At 39.1% G+C, this 9,371-nt stretch overlaps 1 protein-coding gene across 1 annotated transcript in view; it reads right to left on the bottom strand.

The window, feature by feature from the left end:
- Window positions 1-9,371, bottom strand: part of ACYP2 (acylphosphatase 2) — a 171,698-nt gene that overhangs the window by 41,685 nt on the left and 120,642 nt on the right. The window lies entirely within an intron of this gene.

Raw genomic sequence — 9,371 nt, forward strand, 5'->3', positions numbered from 1 at the left:
GCATCGGCAGGCGGACTCTCAACCACTGCGCCACCAGGGAAGCCCTCCAGCTATTTTTAAGAGCCTGTTTCACTCATTCTGCTCTGCACGTGGCCTGTGGACAATTGCTGGGCATTAATAAAGTCAAGAGAGAGAAGAAGGGGGCTGCTTGGTCTCTGGTTTATGCAACTCCGTTGCTCTTCCTGCTTCTCTGATCACCTAATGCTGCCTGCTACTGGCTACACCCACCCCCTTAGGCTGCCACCTGCTGGATGAACGTGTTCTAGACCATTGTCAGCTCCACTTTCTGGTTTTTGGTCAACAAGGATCTTCAGAACTGGTGGTAGACCCAGGCTTCCTGCCATCATATAAAAGACCTTTCTATTTCTCCCCTGAAAGACTTCAATTCCTCACCATCACTCAGAAGCCTACTGACTGTCAGGCAAGTGGTTGAGGTGACAAGTTAGACCCTATCTGCATGGCAAGGATAATGATGGTGTCCTTGCTAAGTACCAGGCTTTCTCAGCCTCAACCAGTGAAGCCATACAAAAGGTAGGTACTTTTGGGGCTTCCCTGGTGGCGCAGTGGTTGGGAGTCCGCCTGCCGATGCAGGGGACGCGGGTTCGTGCCCCGGTCCGGGAAGATCCCACATGCCGCGGAGCGGCTGGGCCCGTGAGCCATGTGAGCCATGTCCGCTGAGCCTGCGCGTCCGGAGCCTGTGCTCCGCAACGGGAGGGGCCACAACAGTGAGAGGCCTGCGTACCGCAAAAAAAAAAAAAAAAAAAAAAAAAAAGTTAGGTACTTTTATTTGTCTCCCTTCCTCATCCTGAATATGAAGTGCCAGCAGTGCCAGGGTAGGTGTACAGTTTCTCTTCTATTTCTCATCTCCCTCTCTTTCTCATATCACTTCTATCTCTTTTTAAAAAGTGGTAGCTCAGAAGCATCTGCAGAAGCAGGCTTTTCGGTTTAACTTGGCTCTTTATCATTTCCAGAAGCAGAGAGATGGTCCTGTCAAGGAGACTACCAGAGCTCTCAGTCCCTCTCTGCCTTCTTCCCAGCCCTCACCCATCTATAGCAATGCCTAGTTGGTTTAAAGAAAGACATACATGGAATGAATGGATGGAAGAACTAAAGAGATTGTGGTGGATGCCCGCCCTAAGAAGGAAAACTGAACAGATGGCCAGAGGCAGAAATGAGCCAGGGGAAATATGGGCCTAGAATAAACACAGGATTGACAGAGCCTGCAAGGAAGGGATACCTTTTCTTGTTAGTGGTGATAGGAGGAGGAGTAATTTTCTCATGATTGGGATGGGAGAATTGAAGGTGGTCCAAGTGCTAACTGTGTTGCCGAAAGATGATTTTTTTAAAGAAATACAAACAATGCAACTTTGTGTGTTTTATGTAGAAAATTAATACCATGCCCTTAATTTCACTAGTATTTAGTAAAACCTTATTACTTTCTCTGTTTCTGTTTACTGGGAAGATGTGGTTGTATAGATTTTCTTTTGCTTTCAGTTAGGAACATTTGGAAGAATGTTAATTTCTTTCTGGTACAATATGGAGACTTTTGTGAATATTCACAGTTTTCAACTCGTTTCTGTTAAAACTGTAACTTTAGAAGTATAATTTGAATAACTTAGTCTTATCAGACTCTGAAGACTTTGGAAACTGTTGTCTTTATGGAAAAATAACCTACAAAAAAATTGTGCCTCTGATTGTCTTGACAATTCACCCGGGTAACAACTTAATAATCGATGTATCTCTTTTCCTAAATGGCAAAAATACTTGTGAGATTGCTCTGTAAAATTGGAAGTGTACCATTGGCATATTTGTCTTTCCTTATATGCACCTTGGTAAAATAAACGCACGTAAACAAAACTAAACTAAAAGGATGAAAAATAACAAGGGTGGAAAAATACACAGAGAAACCAGAATGCTCATACACTTCTAGTGGAAGAGTAGCTTAGTACAGATACTTTAGAAAATTGTTTGGCAGTATCTATGCACACCCTCTGATCCAGTTCTGGGAATATACCCAACAGAAATACATGCATTGCATATATTCACAAAGACATGCATAAAAGTGTTTATACCAGCACAATTCTAAGAGCAGGAACTGCACCAGCATCTATCAACAGTAGAAAAAGTAAGTTTTGAAATACTCACACAACGGAATACTATGAGAAATAAAAAACTATGCCTACGTGCAATAATGTGAATGAATCTCACAGACATGAGGTTGGATGAAGGAAGCCAGTCACAAGAGTACATGCTATGTAATTCCACTTATATATGAATTTTAAGAACACGTAAAACTAATCTATGGTGGTAGAAGTTGGAATAGTGATTACTACCAAGAACAGTGAAGAGTCTGAGATTTTGCCCTGCTTACAAACTATTATGTTCCCTGCCTAGTTAACAGCTGCTGAGTCAAGAGACAAAGAACCTTACAACTCAATAGCCAGTGTCAGTACTGCAGCAGCTTCTTGAGCCCTGCTTCCTAATCATGCAACGTGAAGAAAGCCAGGTGACACCTGCACACACGCTGGGTTGCATTACAGGAGAGGAACCCTGAGTTTAGGTAACCTCAGTTTTATAATGGGAAGTAAACATGCCTACCCTTTGCTTTGAAGGGAGACATCTTTAACATACTAAACCGTATAATGAAAGACAATAATGAGAGACACAATCTCTATTTTTTCAAGACTTAAGCAAAACTGCCCTTTTCTCTGGAGAAAAACACTCTCTCTTGTCTTCCAAGGCTATTCAAATAAACTTGAAAGGGTACTCTGAACAAAGGCAGATGGTATCTCTGCTCACAAGATGTGCAGAAGTATCAGAGACCCATGATAATTGTCTCCCAACAGTTGTGGGGTGGGGGTGGTACCTACTGGCTGGAAGGGAGGATGATGGTGGATTCTGAAGGGCTGGGGATGTCTGTCTTCATCTGGATGCTACATACGTGGGTGTATTCAATTTGCGACACTTCATTGAGTTGTACATTTGTGAAACATATTTTTCTATATGTATATTTGATAAAATATGCTTGCTTAAGAAAAACAAAAATTAAAAAGAAACCCAAAGTAAGCAAAGAAAAATAAAACAACAAAAACAACAAAAAACCCCACCATCTTTCTGGAACTTCAATGCTAGAAAATGGCCAATTTAAAAGTATGTTTCAGGTTTTTGGTGGGTAGGCTGTAGGTCCATATATTAGAATTCTAATAGGATCATTTACTATACCACAAATGGTTAAAATCCATTTCCTGGGGGGCGGGGAATTTTTATCTAGGTATGGGCCATCAAGCTTTAGTATTGTTCCTGCTCTTTTTATCAACTGACTTTTATCAGAGTTGAGTTGTAAACAATTTATTTAATTATGGTTTGTGATGGTTCATTTTCAAAGCTTAGCTCTTCCAGCTAAATAAATGATAAAAGCCAAATGTTATTTAGTTCTGTTGTTCAGCAAGGATGATGCTATTTCTGAGATGGCCCCATCACATTCTTACTTCTTAAGATGGTCTGCATCAAAGTTTCATATCCTTTCTTTTTAGCCCTCCCTCTTCGAGGTATAAATATTTCACTGAGTTAAAAACAGAATTTCAAACTACACCTTTGGCACATGCCATAGAAGACTGCAGTATTAATAGCAACAAAATCTTCTGTAAAACTAAAGAAATCATTTGGTTTGGCTTATTTGAGCAAAACCTTTCCATTTATGTATATAACAAGGTATTTGGGGACAATAAAGATAATTCAGTGTTGAAAATGGCAGGGTTTTTTTTTTAACATAAAGGATATAAAAACATGTACTGATATGTAAGATTAACTTATTGCCTTTGAAACATAAGGTAGACTTAATTAGGCTTTTTACAATTCTTACTATCAATTCATATCACACATTATAATTTTAAATGGCATCCATATGGATGGCTTGCCCTGAATTTTCCAAGGGCAAAATTTTCTCTTTGCTATTGGTAGCTAGAAGCATAAGAGATGCAGGATACTTTGATTTATGTAAAGGAGTCTAAAATTCAAGTTTAGTCTGTCTTACCAATATAGATGAGGATGGGAAAGGTGGTAGGTGGGATTTTTAAATTTAGCATTCAACTAGAGTCTAGAGCATTAAACTAATAGTGCACTGAGTTATAAGTTGGGGCATCTGGGTTCTAAAGGGCTCTGCTGTGAACTAGGCAAACCGATTAATTCTAAAGACACAGTTTTCCTCATCTTTTTAGTAACAAGTTTGAAGCATCATTTCTTCTAAATCTGAAGATTTACTTACCCCTTAAATATAAGCTTTCCCCAAGGTTCTGTGGCCTCCCCCTGGCTTACTTTATCTCTGCTCTTCCTGGGTGACCTGAGCCACTTCCAGAGCTTCTGCCATCACCTTTGAGAAAATGACTCAAATTGGAATCTCCAACTCTTACTCTAAGATCAGGGTTTGACATGTCCTTTTGCACAATGTTTCCAGAATTGCTCTCTTCCTTTCCATATCTATTTTTACTTCAACATCTCTTATCTACATTACTAAAAATCTCTAGGCTTCCCTTCCTGAATCTGATCTTTCTCTTCCCATCATTCACACTGCTGACAAAGTGATCTAATCCCTTTTGTACAAATATCCTTGTCAACACACCACTGCCTGCAAAAGAAAGTCCTAACACCCTACTGTTGCATTCAAGGTCAGCTACAGCCAAGTCCCTCCCTAACATTCTTGCCAGCGTCTACTCACATTGGAGTCCTTGCTATTCCTCAAGCAGCCCATGCACTGTCTTGCCTCGGTGCCTTTGCTCATGATTCTCTTGGATTCTCTTCCCCACCTCCTTATCTTTGGAAATCCTACCATTCCTTCTAAATTCAATTCAAATGACATCTCCTAACCTCTAAAACCTCCTACTTCCCATAGCATTTTATTTCATACAAGTTTATATTTAAGTTAGTTCTTTATATGTGTTAGTAGTGTAGATAAGCCTTTGTCTCTCAATTTTAAGTTATTTAAGGGCCAAGATCATGTTTAGGTATCTTTTTCTTCTGTGATGAGTAAGACACAGTCCCTGTCTTCAAGTAGCCTACAGTCTTGCTTGGGAGCCAATGTACAGTGTAAGAAATGTTAAAATAAGTGCAAGCGTAGAGTGCTATGGGACCATAAAAGAGGACTATTTGGCCCCCCCACCCCAAAGTTAGGAATATTAAGGAAGGCATATATTATAAAAGGTGGCTTTTAGGTTCCTCTCTAGACACCATACTAGACTGTAAGCTTCTTCACAGTATGGAATCTATTTTTTCATCCATATATCTTTAAGGATATATATATTTTATGTCTAGTACAAATTAGGCACTCCAAAATTACTTAATGAATGTGTAAGTAAAAGATGCCTGAGTCCTTTATAGCTCTAAATGTGTAGAGTATGAATCACATTAGTCTCTTGTAGTGGTTTATTCCACTTATCGGTGGCAAATGGTCAAAACATAATTGGCTACTGAAAACCTAATTTAAAAAAGGTAATAACATATTTTTAGGCTTGAGGTTTTAGGTAAGTGTTAATTGCCATGCCTGCCCAAATAATTCCCAAGAAAGAAGAGCCAGGGCAGACTTCATTCAAATCCTTACAAGTACCTTAGTTCTAAGTCTCAGAAAGGAGGCTATGTCGATAACTGAGCTGTTTTGCAATTATAGATCCAAATTGAGTAAAAATTGTGATATTTGTTCCTTGACCTCTAACTTCATGTAATTTAAAGAAAAACAACAGGCTGTATTATGGCCCTTAACAATAGGCTATACTAATAATAGCTGCCATTTATTCAGGGCTTACGTCATGGTACCACTGTGCTAAGCACTTCATGTGCATTATTCTCTTCTTATACAACTCTACAAGGTATTCCTGACTCCATTTGCAGATTAGGAAAACAGGACTCAGTTGAGATTATGTTACTTGTGTTCAGTCAGTCAGCCAGGCAGTGGTAAAGCCAGGACTCAAACCCAGGTCTGACTCCAGAGTCTAGTAACTATACATGGATAGAAATACTATCTTGTTTTACAGTAGAAAATAATTTGCCAAATGGCTTTTTCCCATTTGTACACAAATTTTCTTAGCATATAAAATGTTTTACTAATTTCTATGTTTATTAAAGTTATGACACATCAAAATCAGAAGTACAGTACTAATAACATAATTGGTTTTTTCCTTTGAAGATTGTAAACATATTAGGACCGAATTTCTTTTGATATCTGAATACCACTCACAAATGAATATAAGACACAGTGGCATTTATGACACGTCTACCGTTGGTTCGCATCCCTTTGCTAAAGGCACTGTCACAGCTAAAGCATATTTTCAGGTATTCAAGTGGCTCCAGCAAGCTTTCGGCTTTAATTCCAGGAGTAACCAGCAGTATTTGGAAGACAATGCATTTTGTCCAAGAAGACCAAATAGCAGAGGTCTTCGGGGTGGGGAAGGGATTATGTCACTGTCTAAAAATCCTTAATAAACTTGGCTCCTCAGCAGTGGGGAAGAATGCAGAGCCAAGCCGCACATGTGAAGTCCCAACAACGTGATGAAAAGAAAGGGATAAAATGGGAAAATCTCAAGGAAAATGCACAATGGAAGAGAAAAATCATAAGTTTTCAGTGTTAATTGTGTGTACCCAAAAGAACACTGGTGTGAGACCTAAGATACAATGATTTTTAGCTCCAGCTTGTTTTCCAATGTAATTTGGGGACTTCTGGGGGGAAGTGATTGGAATTTATTACTGTGACTGGAGTTTATTACTCATGATGGGAGTGAGGTGGACTAGAAAGTCTTAAGTTTCCTTTTAGAGCTTTGATCTTATCATGCTAGGGAGGCTGCAGATACACACGCCTGGGGCTTTATTATTTAGAAATATGTTTAAACTTAAGAAATAGATGGACACCTTCGTAACCTGATAAAATATACCCTGGTCCTAAAGTGACCATCAAGCTTACTGGGGCAACAGTAGAGGCATCCCCACTAAAGTCAGGAACAAAGAAGGATGTTCACTTGTCACCACTATTACTTAACAGTACTGGATGTTAGACAATATAGTTAATAAGAGAAAGAAACTAGAAGTACAGAAATTCAGAGAAGGAAATAAAAACTATCACAATTTGTAATCATTATGGAAAACCTGAGATATTCAACTGAAAAAGTACTGTAAACAAGAAAATTTAGTAAGGTACCATGATACAGATTTACTATATAGATATCAATACATTTCAGATGAACAAACATAGTGAGTTTAAAGTGAAATGGGGAAAGACTCCATTTACAATAGCAATAATGAAAGATGAAATATCTAAGAAAAAGAACTTTAGAAATGTGTAAGATTTATGAATACAATTTTAAAGCATTCCTGAAGGAGACAAAGTGAACAGCATGCCAAGTTCTTAGGAAGTCTCAATCTCATAAAGTTGTTCTTCCTAAGCTAACTTAGAAATGTATTGTAATTACAATCACAAGGCCAAAACTTGAGGAAGGGGTGGGGGAGAGACAAGCAAATTCCAAAATACATTAAAAAAAGAATGTCGTCTTCCCTGGTGGCGCAGTGGTTGAGAGTCCGCCTACCGATGCAGGGGACACGGGTTCATGCCCCGGTCCGGGAAGACCCCACATGCCACGGAGCGGCTGGGCCCGTGAGCCATGGCCGCTGAGCCTGCGTGTCCAGAGCCTGTGCTCCGCAACGGGAGGGGCCACAACAGTGAGAGGCCCGCGTACCGCAAAAAAAAACAAAAAAAAAGAATGTCAAATAAGCCTCCAAAAATAAATACAAATGAAGGAGGCTATTTCTAACACTTATTATAATATAAAGCTACAATAATTAAAAGTGTAGTACTGACACAAGAATAAACAAATGAATCAACAGGATGGAACAGGAAGTCTAGAAATAGACCCCAATGCATACAGAATTTGGTGTATAAACATGGCATGATAAACATGGCATGATAAACATGGCATCTGAAAGTGAGGAAAAATGGACAACTCAAAAAATTGTCTAGACAACTGGAGAGACATTTTTAATAAAATTAAGTTGGATTCATGCCTCATGCGGTACACCAGGTAAATTCCACAGGAGCAAGGATTTAAATTTTAAAAATACAAAATCATAAAAATACTATAAGAACACAAAGGAGAACTTCTTTATTAACTTGGAGTGGGGAGGCCTTTCTATTATTTAAAATCTGGAGGCATAAAGGAAAATATTGATAAATACAACTACTTGAAAAAGGTTTTTAATCTACATGGTAAAAATAAAATCCATAAGAAAGTCAAAAGAAAAATCACAAACTGGAAATACATAAATTCATAACAAGCGAATTTTAGAATGGTGAGAAAGGATGTATACTAAAGGGCTGCAAATCACTGATTCAGGGATTTGCCAAAAAAGGAAGCTAACTTTGGATTATACAGTTGGCCGTCCGTATCCACGGGTTCGACATCCAAAGATTCAGCCAATCACAGATTGAAAAAATATATATATTTTTAACTCCAGGAAGTTCCCAAAAGCAAAACTTGAATTTGCCACATGCCAGCAACTATTTACATAGCATTTACATTATAATAGGTATTATAAGTAATGTAGAGATGATCTAAAGTATACAGGAAGACGCTCATAGATTATATGCAAACACTACACCATTTTATATAAGTGTCTTGAGCATCCTCGGAGTTTGGTATCCATGGGGGAGTGGGGTGGTCCTGGAGCCAATCCCACTCGAGTACTGAGAAATGACTGTATACTTTACCTAAAGCACCAAGTATATGTCAAATACAATCCTATTTTCCATTTTAACGGAGGAAATCAATAACCACACCACCACTGAGGCAAAATGAGTAGACAAGCCTGCAGTTGTCTCAGGGACATCAGTGATGGGCTGGGTCACCTCAGGATTACTAAATTCTGTAAGCATATCCTGTTTGCCAAACCTGGTGGTTTCCATCCTGTTTGATGCTCTGCTGTAATTGCTGCAGACAGCAGTGACCTCACTGTGAAAGTCATTTCTGTAGTGGTGTGCATGGATTCGCACAGATTAACTCAAATATTATGAATACGGCACACCTGCCGTTACCTTGACCAAGCATGCAATGTAGTCATGGTGTCTGCACTTTTGTTAGGCCTGTTATAAACGCATAGGTAATTTCTCCCATATACTATCATTCCATCTGAAACATTTTCACACTCTTAACAGCAATACATTTGATTAATAAATCTGGTATTACGGAATATGGTTTATCTCTTGAACAAAAACTTTATTTGATCATATTCAAGAGAAGACTATGGGGGCCTCCCTGGTGGCGCAGTGGTTGAGAGTCCGCCTGCTGATGCAGGGGATACGGGTTCGTGCCCCGGTCCGGGAAGATCCCACATGCCGC

The sequence above is a fragment of the Lipotes vexillifer genome, unplaced genomic scaffold, assembly GCF_000442215.2.
Source record: "Lipotes vexillifer unplaced genomic scaffold, Lipotes_vexillifer_v1.1 scaffold77, whole genome shotgun sequence".
In the NCBI taxonomy this organism is placed as follows: domain Eukaryota; kingdom Metazoa; phylum Chordata; class Mammalia; order Artiodactyla; family Lipotidae; genus Lipotes; species Lipotes vexillifer.